A 26,081-nucleotide genomic window follows, 5' to 3' on the forward strand; every position below is an offset into this window, starting at 1 on the left:
GAGGAATTTTATAAAAGATGAAGTGGATGATGATAAATTTATTACAGAAATAGTTCATACTATTGACATGACTGATGAGAAGAGAGAACAATTTAGGACTGAAGTGGATGCTGATGAGGATCTGAAACTAGTAAAGAAATATTGTATACAAGGGTGGCCCAAAACTTTGTCAAGAGTTAGCGATTCAATTAGGTATTATTATTATATAAGAAATGAACTATATTTACTTGACGGACTAATATTTTACAAAGACAGAGTTATAGTCCCAAAAATATTGAGAGAGAGCATGCTAAGATTATTGCATTCAAGTCATTTTGGCATTCAGAAAACCCAACAGAGAGCAAGACAGATATTACATTGGCCACAAATGAACAAAAGTATAGAAGACTGGGTAAGAACTTGTAGCAAGTGTGAGATATTTAAAAGTCACAATGCTAAAGAACCACTATTACTTAGAGAGTTACCTCAAGCACCTTTTGAAAAGGTAGCAAGTGATATATTAGATTATGGTGGACAGTCATATCTAGTTCTGATCGATTATTTTTCTAAATGGCTCGATATAGTGAAAATTAATTCAAAAACTTCTCAGGTGGTCATCAAGGAGTTAAAGAAAATTTTTTCAACACATGGAATACCCTATGAAGTCATATCAGATAACATGCCTTATAATTCGTGGCATTGTCAGCAATTTGCTAAAGACTGGGATTTTCGGTTTGTAACGTCCAGTCCCCGCTATCCACGGTCTAATGGGCAGGCAGAACGAGCCGTTCAAATTGCAAAAAACATGCTTAGAAAGTGTGACGACTTAGATATGGCGCTCCTGGAGTATCGAAATACTCCAATAAATGGAACAGATAAAACACCGGCCCAATTAGTGACTAACAGGGTTCTTAGATCGAAGCTACCATCAAATAAAAAGCACAAAGACATAAATCTAAAGGAAGAGTGGGAGAAACTAGAGGCAAAAAGAAGCGAATATAAAAATTATTATGATAGAAACACCAAGGTAAGAAGAGAAATAGTGCCAGGAGAGAATGTAGGTGTCAGAGAGGGTAGAGAATGGAGACCAGGTAAAATTCTGGAAAAAATAGATGAGGCACCCAGATCTTATTTAGTGCAGAAAGAAAATGGGGAAGTGGTCAGGCGAAACAGTTATCACTTGAGGCCTTCCCTAGTTAAAGCGGAAATAAAGAAAAATACTGATTTCGCACATAATGATAGATCATTAAACTCCTCATCTGAGAATCAGAGTTGTGGAGTAGAGGAACCTTCAACCTCCCAGATGAATGCTGAAAATAGAACTAGTGCTAGAATCAAAAGGCCTCCAGTGCGTTTTAAGGACTATCAAATGTAAGGGGAAAGATGTCATATCAGTAGGTTATGATTACGGTCACGGGGCTCTAGGCACAATGCATGGAGACTCTTTGTCAGTTGTCACTACTTGTCAACATCATTGTTAGAACATGGGTTTTGGGACATTGTTGATTCTTGGAGACTTTGTTAAAAAGTATGTTTAAATAAATGTATTAAACCCAATGAAATATTATTACTAGTATGGTACAATTGGTCCAAAAAAGCTTAACACCGACCTCCAAATTATTCTATAAGGTCCATACTAATATTCTGTAAAACGTTACACCATTTTGAGCGTCGGGTTGGGAGGGGGGAGGCAGGGGAGAAGTCGGTAAATTAGAAGTTTTTTACGTTTTTCGTCAATATGTCTAAAACTATGTGGTTTAGCGTGAACAATGTTTTATACAAAAATGTTTTACATTTTTGACACAAACAAGGTCGTATGCATAATCCTTCTAATCTAAAACAACGGTTCCACAGTTATGGAGGGTGTACATGTAGACCACGCTACATAAGATTAATAGAAGAGAAATTAATAAGCAAATTAGTTTTAAAAATTGAAAGGGTAAACTTGAAATAAAAATGTTAAAATTTACAAACCGTAAAAAAGTTAAATAAGTACACAGTATTCAAACATTAAAACACCTGAAATCTCTTCCTTATCAATAGGGGTTTAGGAGATGAAAACGTGAACTGCGATAAAGCGTTTGAACTCGGAAACCTGGTTTTGAAAGACATTTAAAACAAAACATTTAATGAGATACACTTGAAAATAAAGTTAGCTGTTAAGTCTCTAGCCTCTATAACCCGGTTGATGACAATTAACATCATCTCGGTATGTGTAAATCCAAACACTCTCTTACATTGGATGGTGTGCACAGCACGAAGTAATAAAAGACTTGCAGAAATATTTCAATATGAACTATGTACGTATTCTCGATCTTTGTTTGAAAAATCTGGCTTGATGAAAAATGGAAGCAAATCTTCAACGGTTACTGTTTTGATTCCAGACAGAAAAGAATCATCATGTACTCTGATTCAAGTACAATATCATACATCATTGATGGAGATCACCTCCTTCACAGCTACCTTCAAAATGATTTGCGAGCAATACAGAGACTACGTAATTACTCATTACGTAACAACCACTGTAGTATTTGATGGATACCAGTAAAAAAATACAAAAGATGAAGAACACCTACTCAGAGCACGTTCTAGCATTGAAGTAAAAGTTGAAGACTCAATCCATGTAAATATAAACCAAAGTGAATTTTTAGCTAACGCTAACGACAAAATGGGCATTATTTCACTTCTTACAGTACAATTGCAAAGATGTGGTTGCACAGTTTATCACGCATCGGGTGACGCTGACTTATTAATAGTTTGAACAGCTGTTGATGAAGCTAAGACAGCCGTTGAATTTTGTGTTATTAGTAATGACACGGACCTACTAGTTTTATTGACTGTCCACTCACCATCAGAGAAGAAATTGAAAATGGCGGTACCAAAGAAAGGTCTTCTTCTTAGAGTGCCATATCCCTACGGAACGTCGGCGACTACCATGCTTATAATATTTTTATACTGATCTCGGTCTTGCGCTACGTGTAGCAATTGGTCCGCTGTCAAACCTGTCCACTGCCGCAAATTCCTCAACCAAGAGAGTTTCTTCCGTCCTATCCATTTCTTTCCTTCGATTTTACCGTTGAGAATTAGCCGAAGGAACTCATATCTTGGTCCTCTGATTATATGTCCAAGATATTCTAGTTTACGCCTCTTAATAACAGTTAATAGAGTTCGTTGATGTCCCATTCTTCGAAGAACTTCTTTGTTTCTAGTTCTGCTAGTCCATGGAATTTTCAGTATCCTTCGATACAAATACATATCAAACGCCTCGATTTTATTCATGATATCGGCGTTTAAAGTCCAAGTTTCACATCCATACAAAAGTACAGACCACACGTAACATCTTGTAAACTTTTCACGGATTTCCAAATTTAATGAGTTATTGGATAATAGAGGCTTGAATTTTTGAAATGAGTTTCAAAGTTCAGAAAAGAAAGGTAATCAACAGCAAAAAGTCTACACTATTTCTGATATTAAGCAAGACATTGGGAATATAAAGGATGTACTCCTTGCAATATTCGCCTTTACAGGTTGTGACAAGATATCAGCTATTTACAAGAAGAGAAAAATTACACGGTCTAGGAAAGTGGAAGCCAATGACGCTCTTCGCAGGAAACTTCTAGTCTTTACCGACCCTAAAGCTAACCTCAGCGCAGTGGCTGATGTCGGAAAGCATTTCCTTCTTGCAATGTTTGGTGCCAGGAACATGAAAGATCTAGATTATTTCGCTATCAATCTTAATTGAAGGCTATTGCAAAGCAGCCTATACATTCTTTGCTCAAGTTCCCCCCACACTTCAGGTGCTTCCAAACAGAATTCGTTCAAAACCGATCACCAGGTACAGCAGTAGCTAAATGAGAAGACTCCGCCCGAGTGTGGTTGGAAGAAGATTAACGAACATCTGACACCAATTACAACAGTACTTGCTTGAACAACAGATACCGAGAAATAAATTTTCCTTATAGTGTGTACCTACTTGCAAAGATGAATGCATCCGTAACTGTGAGTGTAGAAAGAGTGGTCTAAATTGCTCAAGCATATGCAGCAATTGCTCCGGCCTAGGATGTGATAATATGGAAACAACCATCATAGACAAAAATATAGAAAAAGAGGATTTTGTATTTGAAGAGGACTAACACTGATGAATAAGTTTACTTGAACTGATAAATAAGTTCACTTGAAACTAATTCCATTATTCATCATTATTATGAAATCAATATTTTGAGTATTTAAAATTATTTTATTGGAATTTATTATTGGAAAGATATTCATGCGACATTGTCCCTAGCAAGTTCAGAGTAAGTTTCTCCGTATCACAGGTTTATATGGCCTAGGCCTGTGGAAGTCTCTTTCCACTAACAAGTAGCGCCCCTTGAGAAGGTGGTGAGGTTGACGTTTCTTCAATGACTTATTACATACCATCGGCCACTAAAATAGCAAATTACACTTACAAAATACAATCCTGTTAAAAAATTGTTTTTCTCAGTAATATTTAATCTTTGGGAACATCTTTACTTTTACACCGTACGTAACTGCGGAACCGTTGATTTTAGAACAATTATGCATATGATCTTTCCTGTTTCAAATTTGACCTAGAACATTTTTGTATTGAACCTCCTTCACGCTAAACCGCATAGTTTTCAAAATATTTACAAAAATCGTAAAAAACTACTAATTTATCGACTTTTTCCCCACTCCTTCCCAAACTCGAAGCACGAAATAGTGTAACTTTTTACTGAACTATATGTGGACCACATAGAACAATTTGGTGTTGGAGAATAACTTTTACTTTGGATGTCAGGGTTTAGGTTTAGTTATACCATACTATATATTTATTTCACACCTATATCTATTTCAAATTAACATCAGAATTTTTTTAGATTGCTTTCTTTTATATGAAAATTTTTACACTCTATAAGCAGAAATTGCAATTAAGAGAATTAACATTAATTATTGCTATTAAATGCGTCTAAGAAAAGAAGAAACGAAAGAACAAAACACACATGGAAAAGAACAACGGAAAAGAAACTATGTAAAAGAAAATAACTTAACGCAGGAAACAAGGGAATGACTCGGAAGTCAACAGGTGGTCGTGATATTGGCAGCCTCCCCATTAATATCTTTTGAACCAGAGCATTAAAGTGCCCTTTGCTCTATTGTGAGACGTATATTGATATATTATGATAAACAGATGAAACATAAGAAATGTAGAAGATCTAAGACTGTGAGACCACTAAAAGTCCAGATAATAATTGTAATGCATTATATGAAGATAATTACGGACACAAAAAATTACTGGAAATATAAAATATAGTCATAGTTGCTTGTTTGAAAAGAAATCTAATTATTTTGTATTTTATTTTTTAAAGTAAACGACAAACAAAAAACTGCTGTTTTCTTTAATGAAATATCTTACAAACAAACAGGTGTTTCATTAATAACTATTTATTGTTACTATTTGGACGGTAAAAATAAAATTATTTATCATCGTAAACAGTGGCAACAATTTTAACTAAAATGTTATAACCAAACTAACTTGCGTCACAAAAGTGCATTTTATCAGATATACATATTTGTTTGTGGTTGTATTAGCATAAGTAAATGTCAAACGTTTGTTTGTTTTACAGTACATGTTTTTTTGTGTACATACGATACATTTATTTATATTTATACAAATAACATACAAACAACGGCAAGTATATAGATAGTATTAAATAAAAAAAAATGATACGGACGAGATATTTCTGACTCATAGATTTATCCTTGTTATTATGAATTTTTGTTGATTTCCGCTATTGCATGACTAGGTATGACTTACTTTAGCCGCCGATTGAAGTGGTTTTTGCTTCAAAACACTTCACAAAAACACAAACCAACTAATAATCACTGAAACATTCGGTTTGTCTAATAAAACTGATCAATTTGTACACACTGTTTCACGATTACCGCAGCCGTCCGTTTCTGATATTATAATAGTTATTTTCGCCGTTGACCTTCAGCGGCTTTACCTCTAAAAATTTTAAAAACAAAAAGTACATCTATACGGTTCTCCCACGCCGCAGTGGATGCGATAATACGTCGCGATGTTGCACAGACCAAGTTCCGCGGGATTTTGAAATAAGTCACTCACTTTTTAGATAATTATGCGATATGAGTCAGTATTAAACAAAAAGAAGCGATTGGATTCGCCACCATGTCCATGCTTGTTCAACACGTTGTCGCTAAATAGATAATAGTTCAGATGCACAACCTCCGACTAGTGTTATTATCTACCTCAAACGTGACCGTGGCCGACATCACTGATTAATGAAAATTACAAGGGTCGAGCGTTTAGTTGGTCACTGTCTTGAATTAAGTACTATCCGCTTTTTTAAAAAGCTCACTTTTTGAAACTCTTTGATTAGTACTCTTAGATTTTCTGGGTAGATCTGAAACTGTTTTCTTGTGCCATGTTTAAGTTAATTAAAAATTGCATTTATGTGGGATTAAATCACAATTGCTTGTAACGAAAATTACATTTAACGTTTGTTTTTGAGGTTTCGACTTCAAATCTAAAATTGTTTGCAAAAAAATATACATTAAAAATTAAAACATTGTTAACCTATAGATGTATAGTAACTATAAGTTAATATAACATATAGATCTAAAGGTTAACAAGTTTTAATTAATAATTCATATTTTTTTGAAAACGATTTCCGCATTAGAAATCAAAACCTCCAAAATAAATGTAAAATTTAATTTTTATTACAATCAATTGTGAGTCTTATATAAATACAATAATAACTGGGATTTTCTAGTATATTTGGGTGTTTTCACTACTTATTTCAAATGTTTTGTGATCTTCTCTTTTTTATACGCTACTCAATACATCTTCATTTGTTTTCTTACACTTGTTCCTTCAATATTATTTCTTTTTCGGGTTCTTGATATCTAATCCTGTCTCTTCTTAATATCTGCCTTTACCATCATATTTTATGTTCTTTTATTACTTTTATTTATTTATTAAGAATATGCAGACTAGAAGTGGATGTCAATGTAATTCAGTAATAAATGACGCTAAGAATATCTATGAACATATAGAATGTTCAACTTATAAAGCGACAGTAAGACCGGTTACTTTTGAACTATACTGCATAAACAAGACCCGATGCAAAGAAGTAGGAAACTCAGGGAAATAGGAAAGTAGGAAAGGAGCGAAACAACCATATCAGTAGAATGAAAAAGCAAAGAATAGTTAAAATATCATGCGATTGATCACTAACGGCCGAAGAAGTATAGGAAAGCCAAGAAAAAGATGGAGTGATAACGTGGATATTCAATCAGAAGGCCTCTTAAGATGGACCAGGCACAAGCTGATCAAGTAAATAATAAGAATAAAAAGAATTTGCTGTGGTAAGCAATTTCTTAGTATCTAATCAAGCGATTTAATCAACTATATTGTTGCTGGCGAGTAGTCTTACCAACTTACCAAAAAACTAACTCCTCCTTTTCTTCGTTTCGTGCTTTTTGTTTTCTTGTCTAGAATTTTTACCAGTATTTTTGATATTATTATCAAGTTGATCCTGATGATGTGTTTAAAATTAGAAGATCCAACAACTAAATTAACAAAATAATGATTATGTTACTCTTTTCGTTTGAAAATGATTTTACCAGCTACGATATTGTTTTTTCGGCTGTTTTACAAAGTTTCTTTATTTTTTACTTTGTTTCGCAGTAGTCTTTTATTTTTTTAAATTTCAGTCATGTCATAATTAGTTTCATATATGCTTGTAGATTTTAGATTTAGTCTCAATGCTAACGTTTTTGTTTCATTAAAAAACATTTTTTTGTTTTAAACTTGGCCTCTGATAGTGGCAGGGTGAATTGAGCAGCACAATAAATACCAGCGCCGGTCCTAACCCCGGATAAAGGAGACGGTTTGCGCCAGGAAGGGCATCCGGCCGTAAAAAACCTAGCTAAACCATGAAAACAAGAAATACGGAAACAATTTAGAAGCTAGGACGTTCCCCTTAACCGACGCGAAAGTAAGCTAGGGCTACCTTTTAGGACGAAAAGGGCCAAAGAAACTAGTCCTGAGGATTGCAATTCTCAACGTCGGAAGTATGACAGGTAAAGGAAGAGAGCTCTCCTATTTTATGCAGACGAGAAATATTGGTGTACTTTGTGTAGAAGAAACTTGTTGGAAAGGTAATAAATCGAGAAATCTTGGAGATAGATGAAAGTTAATATACAATATGCGAACAGTCATGGGAGAAATGAAGTGAGTATTATTTCGAACAAGTCGAAAAAAATCTAGTAAGGTTAACCAGGAGAAGTGGTAGACTAATGAGTGTCCAACTGAATACAGGCGACACGCCTCTAAGGTAGAGTTTGAAGAAAAGGAAAAGAAAGAATTTTGTAGTGCCCTTGATTGTGAGATTTCTGTAGACGAAAAGTGTTTTAGTGGAGGTGATTTGAATGGACATATTGGTAGAGATAGAGCGAGAATATAAATAGTTCATTGAGGGTGGAGTATGCGAATAAGAAATGATTAAGTAAATAATGTAATTGAAAGTAAATAATGTGACTCTTTATAAAGACTGAAGACAAGTATGTTACATTTAGTAGCGGGGGAAGTGAGTAAGAAGTCAGGGAAGATAGGTTTTGTGCTGTGTATAGGAAGCCAGCTAAAAGAGGTTACCAACTGTAAAGTGATAAATAGTGAGTGTGAAACATCGACCAATCATATTGGATACGGAGACCACGGTGAGGCGGAAAGAAAAGCAAGTAGGACATCAAAAAGTTAAGTGATGGAAGTTAAAGTATAACGCTTCAAGGGTAGAGTGATGAAAAAGTTTGGGGAAGAAGATATGATAAATGACTGGTGGAAAGCAAAAGCAAAGTCGTGGTACGAATGGGAGAGAAAGTGCTAGGAAAAATATCTGGTAAATGGAGAAACTTAGTGGTGAAACGATGTAGTGCAACAGAAAGTTAGGGAGAAGAAAGAGGCTAGAAAGAGTTATGACTAAGTTAGGTCTAAAAGGGATGAAGCTAAGGTCACATACAAGGCCGCACAGAGGGAAGCAAAGCACGATGTAGCTACTGCTAAAGAGAGATTTTTTGCAAAAATGTATAAAGAGTTGGAAACAGCCGATGAGATGAAAAGATTATGCAGCATTGACAAAGTCAGGAACAACTCATTAAAGGACCTGACTCACGTGCATCAGACTAAGAGTGCAGATAATTACTATTTAAATGGGAATAAGCCACAATTTAAGGTTAAAGTACGTTTATTGACGTTTCAATTTATACTTCCGAAATCCTTCTCAAAATACAAACATTATTAAATTTCACAAATTTTTGTAATAAAGAATTTTATCTATATAAAAAAATTTGTTTAATTTACTAATGTTTGTATTTTGAGAACGATTTCCGAAGTGGAAATTGAAACGTCAATATACGTACTTTAACCTTTAATTGTGGCTTATTCCCATTTAAATAGTAATTACTTTAACATGCCACAAGAAAATAGCTTCAGAACAATATTAAGAGTGCAGATGGAAGAGTGATAAGATTGGATCCCAAATGAGAATGTAATACCGAGAATAACGAGAGATGAGATTGTCGAGGCATTAAATAGGATGAAGAATGCCAGTAGGACCTAATGAAATACCTGTAGAGGTTTGGAACGCTATAACAGAGGAAGGAGTTGATGAGTTGTGGAAAATGATGAGTAAGATATATAAGGAAGAGAAGATGCCCGATGCATGGACATAGAGTGTAATGGTACCACTATATAATGATAAAGGGGACATTCAGGAGTGTAAGAAATATAGACTTCTTCTTCTTCTTCTTGACTGGCTTTACAACTCAAGGTGATTCCTGGCCGCATCCACTATAGTCCTTCATCTTCTACGATTGTTGTACTCCAATTCTAAATAAATTATTTTCAACATCATCCTTCCATCATTTTCTGGGACGGCCTATTGATCTTTTACCGTCTGGTCTATCAAAAAACACTGTCTTTAGCCCTCTGTCTTCCTCTGCTCTTACTACATGACCTGTCCATATTATCCGGTTAGCTTTTATATGTTTGACGATGTTTTCAGTAGCATATAGAGTCACCAATTTAGCATTGCGGCACATTTTCCATTCTTCTGTCAATTCATCTCTTGGACGTCCAAATATTATTCTAAGAACCTTCCTTACAAATACCAGTAGCTTATTTATTTCCCGCTTTCCCACTTTCATATGTAACAGCTGGATGAATAATTTACTTGTACAGTCTCAATTTAGTTTTTGACAATTTATCCACTGACCCAACTATTATGGACGACCGTTCAAAATGGAAGTAAGTTGTGCAGTCAGCCAAAACCCACCCCAGGTTGTAGTGCTATGAGAAGAAGAAGGAAGAAGAATTTAGTTTTTCTTTTTAGCAGCTTAGATCTTAATAATGATGATAGGGAGTATACTGCTCTATTCCAATTAGCTATCCTTTCTAAGACCCCTTTTTCTTTGTGGTTGTCATCTGTGATACCGCCTCCAGGAATTTAAACTTCGAAGTTGTGGTCATTAATAGTTATGTTCTATCTAACTCTTGGTATTGGATTTTTGGTTACTAGCAAGTATTTCGTTTTCTCTTCATTTATTCGAAGATCCAGACTGCCTGTTATAAAACTATTGAAGCATAAAGATAATGACATAAGAATAAAGATAACACAATAAAAATTTGATACTAAACTGCAGAGCGAAGGTTAAGGGGAGGCATTGATAGGAGAAAAACAGTTTGATAGGAGAAGGCCTATTAAAAAGGGAGAACTTAAGGTTAGCAGATCAAAAACAGAGTATATATGTATATATATATATATATATATATATATATATATATATATTCTGAAGCTAGTTTCTTGTGGAATTTTAAAGTAATTACCAGTTAAATGGGAATAAGCCACAATTGAAGGTTAAAGTACGTTTATTGACGTTGTAATTTCCACTTCGGAATTTATTTTGTATTTTGAGAACGATTTCCGAAGTGGAAATTGAAACCTCAATAGACGTATTTAACCTTTAATTGTGGCTTATTCCCATTTAAATAGTAATTAGAGTATATATGGTTGGGTGGACCAGGAATAATTAGAAACATCGAATTGCTTGGAGAAAAACTAGGACAAGTAGGAGAATTTAAATAACTTGTCTCCTACATTTCGGAACATTTAATACTAGGTTGAGAAATTGCCCAAATGATACAGGCTGGATGGTTTTTAACTTAAAGCGATTGAACGGTGTACTCTGGTATCGAAAAATCGGTAAAGGTCTGAAAAGAAAGATGTACAAAAGTGTGGTAAGACCTGCGTTGGAATAAGTGTGGCCACTAAAGAAGGTTCAGGAAAAGAAGATGAAGGTAGCAGAAATAAACATATTACGGTGGATGTTGGGTAAGACTAGAAAACGAGATCAAGAACGACGTGATTAGACAACATACAAATATACAAGGTGTTTCGTAAAAAATAAAGATAATAGGCTATGCTAGACGTGCATGAATAACCATATACATTTAATTTATAAGTTGACCATCGTTTTTATAATTTTCTAAAATAAAGACAAAAACAATTTTATTCCATAAGTGGTTTCCACTTTATATAACGGTTGTCAGACTCATAAATACTTTTGCTGCGGTTTAACAAAACAAAACAACATACTGTAGTTGCAAGAAGTGAAAAGACTCAGATATAATTCTAGACATTCCCGTCTTCATATACATATAAGGAGGATCGCTCCATTTACATTTGGAGAACACATTTGGAAACACAGAATTTTGAACTATAAATAAAACACAATATAAAGGACCGCTAGTTAACACAAAACAAAATCTCTTTCTTAATCATAAAAGGTACCTTCAATAGAGGTACAAGAAAAAAACGTAGTCAATAAAAAATTAGAGGATAATCTAAATATGTAACCAATCTGGGAAATATACAGAATAAATAAACTAAGTAGATGAATTTACTCAGCATAGAAACAAAGCTAAGAATATTACTTTCATATTATTATTATTAGGTACTATAATAAAAAATTACTAACTAAGTAATTCTGTTAATTATTTTATAATATTAAAAATATAAAATTTTATATCCTATTTTTAATGATATTTATCTAATATGATTCATTTTATATCTCAGATCATCTCGTTGGGTTAAATAAAAAATGGATATTCCAAATTAAATATTTAGATAATTTTATCACAACTACAAAACATGTTGATTAATTTAAATTATGGTTTATACAGGGCGTTGAATTTTATTAGAAATTTCGCTAAAAATAAAGATGTGTGAATGGAAGGAGATATGTTAATACTGAAGTGAAGTAGAAGTGTTATTGAAGTGGTTTGCGTTAAAATTTTCTTTTTCTCCTAAAAATCAAACCGATTTATGAAACTCTAAAAGACAAGTATCTGCAAATCAGTCAAATCAGTTAAGCAGACGAATAAACCTGTTATTATTATACAGATTAAGTAGGAGCTAATGTGTAAATCATAAGAAAAAGACCGTTGAAGAAGTATACAAAGTATGTGCAAACTCTAATATCTTAGCCTCGGCCAAGGAAGTTCTTGGTGAAAGAAATATAAATAAAAATAAATCGTTCCCAAGGCGAAGACCTCTATGGTATTGTACAGAAGTGATGAAAAATGTAAAGAAAAGAAAAAAGCTTAGCTGAAAAACATGTCAACCAAAACACAAGAGGCATACCATACTTACAAGACAATTAGAAACGAAACACGTGCACTTGTAAGAAAAATAAAAAAAAATGAATGAAATGATAGAAATGGAACATGATTTTTATAGTATGCTAAAAGGAAATATGGTGCTTTATAAGAGGTCAAAGAACGGAGATAAATGAAATAATAAAACCAAAACACATGGGAAAGCATGCATGGATGGACTACCCATTAAAAGCTCTATGCAGAGACTTACTTTACTTTTTCGTGTCTCGATCCGACTACAGTTTTTCTGCCCAATATCGGGCTACGTCTACACCCTTTGTATTTGCGAGCCATAAATCATCGAGGGTGCACTGTGATGGGCAAAGTCTGCATACTCTCAGGTGCTCCACGTTATGTATTTCCACACATTCACAAAGTGCGTCGCTGTCTGTCTTAATGCCCCATTTTATGAGGTTCTGTTTTACAGGGGCAACACCTGTGCGTATGCGATTGAGTGTCGGCCAGGTTCTCCAGTCTAGGTTTATTCCATTAGGTCGTTCTGAATGTAGGGGGAACAGTTCGGGTGGTTCGACGCTGACATTTCTCATAAATCTTTTCCTTAATTTAAGTCGGCTGATTCTTGGCGGTTCGTCAAACCCGTATAGGTGCTTTTCATCGAAAGTTTGCCTGAACTTCTCCACATATTGTGAAGCGCATCTACGGTCGTCTGGTGATGCGAATCCAGCTACCCGGTACAGTAGGGGTAGAGAGGTAGGCTTCATACAACCGGTAATTATTCTACATGTTTCATTTAACGCCGTGGTGACTTGTTGGGCGTGTCTAGATCTACCCCAGACGGGACAAGCATATTCCCCTGTTGAGAAACATAAGGCCTCAGTTGTTGTCTTCAAGACCTGGGGTTTGCACCCCCCTTGCTCCCTACAAGTTTCCGGAGAAGGTTGTTTCTCGTAGAAACCTTTTGTCTTGTGCTCTGACAGTGGAATTTATACGTTAGTGATCGGTCTAGTATTACTCCAAGATATTTGGGCCTATCAGTATGTTTCAAGCGTTGTCCCTCCCAAGAAACATTCAGTTTTACATGCGTCAGTTGGTTGTTGAGATGGAATGCACATACTTGGGTTTTAGTAGAGTTTGGCTTTAATGAGTTTTGTTTGTAATAAGTTGACATCATGTTTAAAGCCTCTTCCATTGTCAACTCTACTTGTGTGAGTTTTTTCCCCTTTACGGCTATACCAAGGTCGTTAGCGTAGACAAAACTCTCAGTATGAGGGTGCATTGGTTGGTCGTTGGTGTAGATGTTAAATAAAGACGGCGCCAGAACGCTTCCTTGAGGTAGGCCATTTTGTTGGGTTCTCCATCTGCTCTTCTTTCCATTTAGCACAACGTAGAAACGTCTATTACACAACAGTGATCTAATGATATTTACCAGGTCATAATCAAGCACAGTGTTATAGATCATAGTTAGCAAGGTTCTGTGGTTTATCGTATCATAGGCCGCTGTGAGGTCTATCAAGGCTACTCCCACTATCTCTGTCTGCTCAAATCCCTCCTTTATGTATTCTGTTAGGTTCAGCACTTACCCTGTGCATGATTTACCTGGTCTGAAGTCTGCTTGTTGTGGGATTGGTTTTGCATCTAATGTTTTCTGGATGCGGTTTAAAATGAGGCGTTCATACAATTTATACAAATGGCATAGCAGAGATGTCGGTCGGTCTCTCCCAGGTTTCAGAAGGGCTACTATTTTTGATTTACGCCACAATTTTAGAATCTGGTAGGTAGAGCGACAGATGTTAAATAGATCGAGCACCCATTGTCTCGCTTTTTGCCCGAGGTGTTTTATCTGCTCTGTTAGGATTTCGTCCACCCCAGGTGATTTTCCATTTTTCATACAGTCAATAACATTTTTGAGCTCTTCGATGGTAAATGGGTTTCGCAAGAGAGTTGTTTTCTGGTCTTGAGTTCTTATAATCTTTGGCGTTTTGCAACGATTGTTTGTTTTGCCATTCAGAAGCAGTTGGTGGGCTATCTATATATTATCTCTATATCTATATATTTGGCGTTATTGCTCATAGCTCTTTCATCTCTATGGGATCACCATTAAGTTTTTTGATCATATTCCAAGCCTGCTTACTACTGTGCGTAATATCCATTTTACTTAAAGTCTCGCTCCACCGTTGTTGTCTGGAGGCACTTAGTGTTTGCTGCAGTCTCTCCCCTATCTCTGCCGTAACTTCGCTAAATGGGTCTTTACTATATTCTTTGGTGTACTTTGTCATAATGTCTTTCGCTTCATCGTTCAGACCAGATATGTAATGTTGTTGACATCCTCTGGGTATGTGTTTTCATGAAATTCGTTTTACAAGTTTGATGAACGCGTCATAGTTTTTGGGGATCAGGACTATATTTTTCACTTGTGTTTCCAATTCATCAGCAAATTTTTCCCAGTTCGCTTTTTTGAAATTAAACCTTCGTTTGAAAGGGATTTTGGGAGCTTTTATAGCGCTGTATACGGTTATTCCTACGGGCCTATGTTGCGTCTTCGGTATAGGCTTATATACCTTCCTAACGCAACGGTCCTCTAAAGACATGCTGATGAAGGTGTCTATGCAGAAAAAAAACAAACGACGCTAGAACCAGAAACGCCAGAAATTACCACAAATAAAGAACTTAATATGAATATACAGGGAGTTAAAAAAATTATAAAATATCAGAAGAATGGACTAAAATTTTATAAGATTTATGCAATATTGATAGCCCAAGATGAAGATAGTCTGCAAAGACTGGCCCACGGATTTAAGATAAGAGAAAAATAATTCAATATGACAATCTAATCTCAGAAAACTAAAACCATAGTAACCAACAAAGAACTAATCAGATGTACAATAGAAATTGATGACATCAGTATTGAACAAGAAATGGAAATAAAATACCTTGGAATTACACAGTCCAGCTATGGAGACCTAGTCAAAGAAGTGAGAGATCAAGTACAAAAAGCAAATGGACTGACAGGATGCCTTAATAACACTATATGTCAAAACACTTTAACACTGAGATGAAGTCAAGAATTTATAAAGCCAGTGTAATACTAATAATGACATATGTCTCAGAAACAAGACCCGGACAGCCACAACACAAAGGCTACTGGAAACGGCAGAGATGAGAGTATTGAGAAGAATTACAGGAAATACGCAGAAATACGAAGAGATCGAAAGAGAAGTGAAGATATTAGAAGAAAACGTAACGTACAGTGTATAAACAAATGAACACTAAATAGAAAAAATAATGGAACAACCATATAAACAGAATGGGAAAGACCCTTGTCGTCAAAATAGCAAGAGATAAATAACCAATCGACAGAAGAAGTATAGGATGACCGTGCAAAAGATTGAGTGACAACCTTCCATAAAGGTATTATTCCGCCAATGAACAAACATAATTGATTATAAAGAGAAAGAAGAAGAAGAAGTCTTCTAACACTTAGTTGTAATTGATTTTCACTAAAAACACAACTACTTAATTTCCAATATACATTTATTTATGACTTAACAATATGAGTTTACAATTCAAACTGATTTTAAAATCCAAATTGTGTGGTCAGGGCATCGTAAAATATTTACCTGCGACTACCGCGTTGAACGTTCGTCAATGGACGACTATTCTAGAGACGCAGTTAACGTAACATTGTCCCTCCTTAAGAGGTAGTTCTGACTGGAACCTTGTCGGAACCAGAACTAAATGCTAGTATCGGCAACTGGCTAATCTTTTACAATTCCCAGTTACATAAAAGAGGCAAGATGCGGTATTGGCTCCGTATCGGTACGAATGCGGATTGCAATAGACTAGTAACTGGACTTCCGTGTCTTTAAAGATTTCTTCTACCATATTTCGGACACCCTCCAATTCAGTTGGCTGGAGTCTAGCTTTGGTATAGCTAACTTTTGCACGTTGGACTCCAGCAGGTGCTCGCTCAATTGAAGTAATGCTTGCCGTATATCTTGGTGGGTAGGTTAATTATGGGTAGTGTGTTTTGTTACCATAGAGAAAAGGTAACCTGATGCATCTTGGAGTTTCAAAGCTTTCTCGCGAGCTGGTAGTTGGCATTGAAGTTCTGCAACTTGACCAAACTTCCTTCGAAAGATAGATGCCAATCCTTGTGTGTCTTTAATACTGGCCGAGATAATATGGGCCAGAGAGTGGTAGCCACATCTGGAAGTGCGAATTGATCTCGCTTTTCTTCATTGTTAACAATATGTCTTGCTTTAGCAGTACCTCCATATGTCACCCCAAATTTTATAAACTTGAGATCAGGTACTTTTTGGACTTGGTTTACTTCCACGTCTTCATCTACGAATAGAGCAGCTGGTTATGGTGTACTTTCATCGGCATTCCGCTAGGAACTTTGCTTTTTCGGTACCTTCTCCATAATAAGGTACGGACTTTTTCAGAACTACCGCAACTTGAGAGAACAGCCCCTGCGTTTCTTTGGATTGTAGAGCCGGACTTTATCACTCTTCTTAAAACATCGCTTTTCGGCTTGGGTATTGTACCGTTTCTCCATTAGGTCACCAGTGATCTGAAGATGGGAACGGACCAGCTCGAGTATATCGTTCATTCTTCTTCGCAATTCGTTTACATAATCTTCACCAGCTACATCTTGTCCAGTTCGATATTCAAACTATAGATCACAAGGTATTATCTCGCGTCCAAATAGGACTGTCGACGGTATTTGGCCTGCTAATTCATTAACAGCGGATCTGTAAGCCATTGCAAAGAAGGAAAGGTACTGGTCTCACTTTCGCTGGTGATTCGACACCATTTTTGTCAAATACTTGCCAACTGTATTATTGATTCCCTCTGCCATTCCATCCGATTGCGGGTAAAAGGCTGTAGTTCTTGTTTACTTCATATCTAGTCTATCACAGATTCATTAGAATAGATCGCTCTCGAAGTTCCTTTCTTGATCACTATGGATCTCCAAAGGCACCCCATATCGGCTGATGTACTCTTTGATCAACATATCCCCAATAGTGGCGGCCTTCTGGTATAGAATTGCGTAGATCTCGATTTACTTGCATCCATTTTTACTTTCTGAGAATGGCACGGCGATGTTTAAAGCTATTCTTTCAAATAGACTCCCAAGATTGTATTATCTCATAGGAGCCTTTTTTCGGTAAGGTCCGTTACTCGTGACACAGGTACGAGTAGTACGTTTCTTACACTAGTCCTTTACATCGTCAACATTTCATTTACATTGTCAATTACAACTATTTATCCAATTAAACTGTTCCCGAATTCTCTGAAGAGTTTTCTTAACACCGAAATACCCTCCTGGAGGACTCATGTAACTGTCGAAGTACCTGCTATTTGGAATCACCAACTGTGTTCTCTTCTCTGAGCCACCATTACTGATCGTTGAAACATCTGAACCTCTTAACCATCAAAGGAGTGTCACTGGGCCCAATACGTCTTAACGACAGCGTATGCTTCATATTTCTTGCCAAGACAATCGACGGTTTTCTTCTTTCATTTTTCGAATTTTCTGTAAAGCTGGATCTTTCTATTTTTCTTCTCTGATCTTAGTAGTCATCCACTCGTCATTGACCACCATTGTTCTTAGTACTGCTGCTTCCTTGGGTTCAGCGTTCGATTCAGCGTTTCTGTGGCTAACTCCAGCCCGATGCTCAATCTTGAAATCGTATGCCTAGAGTCGTTCAATCTATCTTGTTATGTGACTCTTTGGATTCTTAAACTACATTAACCACTTAAGAGCGGCATGGTTGCTTCGGATTAAAAACTTCCTTCTATAGAGGTACTGGTAGTATTGTTCTACTGATTTTACTACTGCTAGAAGTGCTATTCTCGTGACTCAATAATTTTGCTCAAGTTTTGAAAGCACCTTACTAAAATATTCAAGGACTCGTTGCTGTTCTCCTTGAATCTAAGATAGCACTCCTCCAATTCTCACATTACTTGATTTATCATTATCTAAGATAATCTGTTAGTCAGATTAATGGCTTAGCGATATCTGCAAACTTCTTAATGAACTTCCGATAGTAAGTACACAGCCTAGGAAAACTTGTCACTTGATGTTTGTCAGTGGTACTGGCCATTCCTTAATGGAATCTATTTTTTCCTTATCCACGGCTACTCCTTCTGTACTGACTATATATAACCTAGATAATTGGGTTTTTTTTTTGGGGTTTAAAATCAAACTGCTTTAAGTCGATTAAAAATATTTTCTAAACTCTTCAGATGGCCTTTAAAAGTCTTCCCCAAGACAATCATGTCCTCTAAATACACCAGGCACGTTTTTCAAGATCCCTCTTAGCACATTCTCCATAAGCCTATCAAATGTAGCAGGAGCATTACAGAGTTCAAATGGTATAACGTTGAATTGCCACAATTCAGATCCTGTGGCGAAGGCTGTCTTCTCTTTATCTAGTGGGCCCATTTCTACCTGCCAATATCCAAACTTCAAATCCAAAGTAGAAAACAATTTACTTCCAGCCAATGTATCCAACGTGTCATGAATCCGAGGCACACACAAGTTCTACATCTATGGATACAAACATAGATATTCTTTTACGAAAATTTTGGGAACTCGAAAACATATCTAAACCTGTTATTTTGTTCCAGAACGATCAAGTTTGTGAGGATATTTATAAGTCGTTAACTTTCCGAGAATCAACAGTCAACTATGTTTTCCTGGTATTCTTTTTCTGCGTGGAAAATATATCTACTTTTTGTAAGTTGGGTCTGATTTAGTCCTAAATAGACAAATAGAAGCCACAAATATTTTAATACGAAATTGACTAAATAATGCAGGGTTTCCAGCATTTTTTGTTATAGTATTTTTCATATAATAATAATCAGAATAGTTAGTAAGTGTAACTATTTGTCAAACTGTTATATTAACAGTAAATACACTTAGTTTTAAGACCACTGCAACACACTAAAATACATAAAAAAAGATTTTAATACAAAATTATATATTCTAAATTTTAAACTTACCTCTATTTAGAGCATTAATAGTAAAAACGTCCCGCCATTATTTCTTGTTCAAAATAATCTATCTTATATGAAAGCTTATCAGCTTTATACAGACTATTTAGTTGTTTTGGCATAGCAAAATCACAATTAGTTTTTAAAGCTATTAATCTAAATTTAATATGTATTTGTAAATACAATTTATTAATATATAATATATTATGATCAAATTGTGTAAGAAATCAAAACATAAACAAAATTCTTACTCTAAAAAAGCGGCAAAAGTTGAAACAATTTTGCCACACGCTGAACAGTAAAAAAATTTGAAGTATTCCTGTATCAGTTGCGTATAATTGTCTAATATATTTAATTAAAATTATTACTTTGTGTAATATTAGACTTAAAGAGTTATTTCATAAAGTCTATATTATTAATAATAACAAAGGTTTTTGGTTATTTAATCAATATAATTCTAAAATTCCCAATATAATGATGATTACATTTTTCTGATTATTATACCATGTTGACGCCTATGAAAGATCGAGCACTTCCGTATGGGTTTCGTATTATTAGCTGTGTTAGGAAAATTTGAACTCTAAGGTTGACGTTCTAGAAATTTTAAATATAAGTGACATCACTTTATGTAAATTGTGACGGGCACGCATTTTTATATGAAAAATACTATAGTAGCGAGTATATCACATTTATAGAGATAAAATACAAACGTTTGATGTGCGTCGAAATCTATTTTTAAAGAGTCATTAAATTTTAAATGTATATTGTAGATAACGGCGTATATGCCTGTTTGCTATTATAATTACTGGTCGTATAATTTAACCTTCTGGAATGTTTAGCAAAATTAATTAAATTTAAAAAGCGTGTCGTTTCGTGCACAAGGTTGCAAAATTGTTGGTGAATGCACTATTTTGTTTATTTAAGTAATATCCACATCAACTGTATTACGAATATGTCATCTTTATGATGGCAACACATAATAAGTACCTACAAAAATTGAGATATCAGTTTTAATAGTATTTTAATAAGTCTTGATGTAAAAACAGTCATGTTTAGACATCAGAACTATTCCAATGATTAAAAGTCAGGGAAATTTTTTAAACACTGTAACATTTTTAATCTGTGCGACTAAATTTTATTAGGCAAAATAAGAATAGACTACAGAAGCGTAAATGTTAGTTGATTTTGATATTGGTGAAGATTGACACCGAGAATCAAAGAATTAACGACTAAGCATCTTAAATCGTCAAAAAAATCGTCAACTATCTAAAAGAATAACCATGTAAAGTGCCTAGCCCTGTCCGATATCATAATGGGCCAGTCATTACTATCTTTACAACTACTGGAGAGCTATGTCTATCCAGTAAAAAAACACACAGAAGATATGGAACAGAAAACCAAAAAGGCTTATTTAATTGGTAAATTTAGGAAAAGGACTGCTAATATTAATAAGTCAACATGTCTGGTCAAAATAATTTTGGGAGGTGGGACGTTTCCTGATAAATTATTTTTTTTTCCAAAAATTGAATTAATATGGAGAGCGGTCGACAAATGACAGATATTTGCATCGTTTAGTGCATCCCCCTTAGAATACAAATTAATGTATTTCAGCATCTTCACCAAATCTAATAAGTATTCCTAAATATCAAGGTAGGCTGTTTTAATTGGACTAGTATGTATAGCTTACATGGAGATAGAGATAGCTAGGATTCAGCTCCTTTAAAGCCATATGGTACAGTAATTACGTTATCATATTCTTAAATATTTTTAAAGTACACTCAAGTTCTCATAGAATCTTCACTAGAGGTAATATAAATATGTTAAAAAAGGGATAAGTATATATTATATACAACTGGTTATTAGGCGTCACGGCCTTTGGGTAGGGATCTATAGAGGAGTACCACTTAGACGCAATCCGCTATCTCTTACCACACTGCTCCATCATGGGCCAATCAGATACCAACGTATTCGAGTCTAAGTAGCGGATTAAATTATAATTTTAAACTACGACGTTAGCCTTTTTATTTATTTTTTTTATACTAGGCCAGGGTCCTAATCGACTTCCGCTAGAGCATTTCGCTTTATCGCCTGCTCCGCTTGGTTCTTTGACCGATTAGAAGCGCTAAGTAAAAAGTTCAAAACAGTAGTAGCCACTTTTACAAGGAGACGGAGATATGTAACATCTGGAGGATCGCCCTATATGGATAAATTGTCAAAGAGGCGAATTAGTTCAAATATCCATCCAACGGCTATCTGGAAAAATATCGAAAAAAAAAACGAAGGACATATTGAAGGGTATGTGGAAAATCATATGGTATGGAACCCAAACAGACGTAAGGGCTATGACTGTAGTCAGGCCTATGATTACTTATGGTGGTCAAAATTCCAGATGGTCTAAAGACCACCAGAGTTGAAGCTGAATAAGCTTCAACGAGAAGCATATTTAATCATAACAGCCACCTCCATATGGGTCGTACTCACCTCCCTTCAATAAATATGTGGATGGCGAAGAAAGCGAAGGTAGGAGCATACAGAGGGCGGATAAGATGCCAAGAAGCAGGATAAAAGGATGCCGAGATGAAATATGGAGAGATAATTAAAAACTACCCAGAATTGGAAATGGTACCAGATGCAATTTAACCTATATATCTCGAAAAGCCATTTACCATCCTCTTTCCAGAAATGGGACGAATGGGAGTCGAATAAAACGAATCTTACATAATGGCAGATCAATGCTGTTATACATACGGCTCTTAAAGCGATGAGGGTTTTGGAGCTGGAAATATATGCTATAGAGATGTGCCTACAGGAACTAATACATAGAAACTGCAGAGACAAATTTACCAAAATTATATCAAAGTAACAAAGACAAAATAAACTTTCATACGCCAAAACCTGTCGTTGGAACAGCAAGAAGCACATTAGGAAGAACGATAATGGACTGGGTGATAACGGATGAAACCACTGGCACGAACAAATAGGTCTTAAATATTCGAAGACTTTTATACATAAACCTTCGAAAAAGACATCCAAAGATCTACTAGATATGGATAAGAATGATCTGCGAATTATCGTGGGTGTCCTTACAGGACACTGTAAGGATACATAAATAAAATTGGACTGACAGAAAGTGCGGAATGCAGATTTTGTCAGGCTGAAGACAAGATGGAGGAACACTTTCTGTACAACTGCCCATGATTGGATAGGATAAGGCTCAATACATTTGAACATTATTAACTCGAGCCTTACCACTTCGTTAAAATGTTACCAAAGGCCATATATATTTTATTAAAAGACTGGGATTAAACAACAACTTTAACCTATAGATGAGTCACAATAGACCTCTTAGGTCGATTATAACGATAGTTAAGCGACCACTTATATTATGAACATAACCTAACTTTAGGTAACTTAAGTAGAGTTTACATTTAACTCTCATCTACATTAAAGCCTAGCCTAGCCTAACTACTAAGTTTACATTACAATCTGATCAACATTTATCAATAAGTAATTTTCTCTAACTTAATCACATCTGAAATACTTCATTATAGGACTTCTGCATTTTGAGTTTTTTAACCAGATCTGTTAAAAGACAAAATTTGTTTAATTTACTAATGTTTGTATTTTGAGAACGATTTCTGAAGTGGAAATTGAAACGTCAATAAACGTACTTTAACCTTTAATTGTGGCTTATTCCCATTTAAATAGTAATTACTATAAAATGCCACAAGAAAATAGTTTCAGAACAATACAGATCTGTATTGTTAAGGATCTGGATATTATCAATAGTGTAGTGTAAAAAAGTAGTTATTCGTGACTCTTGGCAACTTTTTCGATTGCCACATTCCATTTCCAAATCCCTATTGAAGCCACTGTTCGTGAAAAAGCATGAAGTGAAGCGTTAACAATCCTTCTTAGAACTTTATTTTAATATCGCTGGATGATACCTAACTTCTGACAACCCCAGCCTTAGCCACAGGCAGGAAAAAAAAAGTTGTTTCAGAAGAAAATAGCAATGAAGACAGCGTATTTATATCCACAGTAATATATTACTCCGTTACAGGAATAGTAAATTTGTAGGATTAATATAATTATCTACAGAAAACATCTACCAAAACCTTTAAAATAAGTACCTACATTTGAGATGCTGCAAACTTTTCTAACTTACATCGCAAATATATTTTTACAGAAATATAATATAAAACAAATTTTCTGCGATTAATGGATAAATAAACACAAAAGTTTCAAAAAAAAACGATGAATCATAAAAACTATATTTAAAAATTGTTATTTAGATAAAACAAAATAGTGTAATGGATTAAATTGTGCATATTTTATTTCTTTATGTCCTTGTGGACATAAGGTAATAAAATATGTACAATACGTTTTGTGAAGTGCATTCTTGCATGATTCCCATACTATATATTTATATTTCCGCTATTGTAGATGTTCAAAAACTTTTATTTTATTTCTAAAATAACATTGTTTTAATTTTTATTTCAAATATCAGACGAAACTCCTATCATAATTTATCGATATAATAAGCACGACGTTATATATCACTGGTTCAAATAATTAAAGGACAAACATTTATTTATTCTGTGACAAGCCAAAGTCAAAATTTATATAAAATTTATACCATTTTACTATGTTATTTGTTTTTTTTTGAAATATTGCAACTCTTAGAATTATTTAAGAATAACTTTAATGGAAAAAATGCCACAATATTTTGTTCTATTTGGCAATGAAATTTAGAGATTTTGTATACCACAATACTTCTCGTATGACCAAATGCATATAGAATTAAGATTAATTATTAAAAAGTTTAACATAAACCTTTTAGACGTATTATAATGTTTACAGTGAGGTGACATCTTTGACAGCAAATTTAAATACTGTTGTGTCACATTTATAGTTCTACGCACCGTTTATATCGATGCGGAGATTCTCGTCGCCGGTAAGCTGTTCCAGAATATTACGTTCTCATTATATAAGTCCGGGGAGGCGGCCTTGGATTGTATTATTATTGGCGATTAATACATCAGTGCATATTATATATATATATATATATATATATATATATATATATATATATATATATATATATATATATCATGGTCCTCAGACACCAGGATCTGGCAGGAGACGATTAGCACACAGGCCGTTATCCAGCGAAATCCCTGTGACAATAGAAAAGAAATAAGGATAAAATCAGTTATAAGAATAGGCACATGAAACGTGAGAAGTCTCTGTGAGTCCGGTAAAACACAAAACACCATACGAGAAATAAGCGAGATGCGCTGGCAGGAGACTGGAAAATGTGTAGTACAGACAATCATGTCATATTCTACCGCAGAGAAGAAGGCAATAACCACGGGAATAGAGTTGCATTCATTGTACATCAAGAAGTCTCTAGTTGTATTAAATCTGAAAGTTACATTTCGAATAGAGTGATCATGACGCAATTAAACTCAAACCCAGTAGATATTTATCTGGTCCAAGTTTATGCGCCCAGGGCGAGCAGTGGTCAAGATATAGAGAAATTTTATGATGATATAAAGATGGTAATAAGTGAGCTGAAAATAAAGACATTATTATATTAATGGAGGACTTCAATGCCAACGTAGAAAAGGGTAGATAAAAGGTAGATCGTTTTGTAGAATTCTGCATAAAAAACAATTTATGTAAACGTCGTTTACACACTTGAAGTCACCATAAGATACTAAAAAGATCATAAAAAATCAGATCGATTATACAACATTTACTGAAAGATACAAAAATTCAATCAAGATAATTAAAACATTTCCTATAGCAGATGTTCCCTCAGAGCATAACTTATTAAGAAATATCGGAAGAAATACATAACGTCGAACACCACTGGAATCGGATCAAAACCATCATGCAAGAAACAACCAAAAAGTATAAAACTATTAATAAACGCAAACAACAATGAATGACTAATGAAATATTGAGACTAATGGAAAACAGACGAGAAAAATAAAAACACTGAAGAATACAAAAAAATCAATAAAGAACTCAAAAGGAAAATCCGGGCTGAAAAAAAAATGGTGTAGCAGCAAATGTATTGAAATACAAGAACTGCAGACAAATAATGACACGTTTAATATGTATAAAAAGTACAACAAATAATTGGATCATATATATGTAGGTCAACTTCAAGTAATTAACTTCATAAACAAGGAAACATCATAGTCAAGGAACAAGACAAACTGGAGAGGTGGAGGTAATATATTGAGGAACTGTTTGATGACGAAAGAACAGAAATAGAAATCAAAAACATCGACTGGTCCAAACATAACCTTCGATGAGATGAAAAGAGCTATACAATTATTAAATAATAGGAAAACAACCGGTCCAGATGAAATTTCCAGCGAAATAATCA

At 34.7% G+C, this 26,081-nt stretch overlaps 1 protein-coding gene across 4 annotated transcripts in view; it reads right to left on the reverse strand.

Moving 5' to 3' along the window:
- The window catches only part of LOC140449696 (phosphatidylcholine:ceramide cholinephosphotransferase 2-like), a 302,843-nt gene that overhangs the window by 207,850 nt on the left and 68,912 nt on the right, over positions 1-26,081 (reverse strand). Inside the window, exon 1 of one of the 4 annotated variants that reach the window (XM_072543012.1) lies at positions 5,795-6,197. The exons of 2 other annotated variants lie outside the window; for them this stretch is intronic. The gene's annotated coding sequence lies outside the window, so the exon portion shown is untranslated. Of the gene's footprint in view, positions 1-5,794; positions 6,198-26,081 lie in introns of those variants that run through there. One more of the 4 variants, XM_072543060.1, reaches the window with a different exon arrangement.

The sequence above is a fragment of the Diabrotica undecimpunctata genome, chromosome 1 (assembly GCF_040954645.1).
Source record: "Diabrotica undecimpunctata isolate CICGRU chromosome 1, icDiaUnde3, whole genome shotgun sequence".
NCBI lineage: Eukaryota > Metazoa > Arthropoda > Insecta > Coleoptera > Chrysomelidae > Diabrotica > Diabrotica undecimpunctata.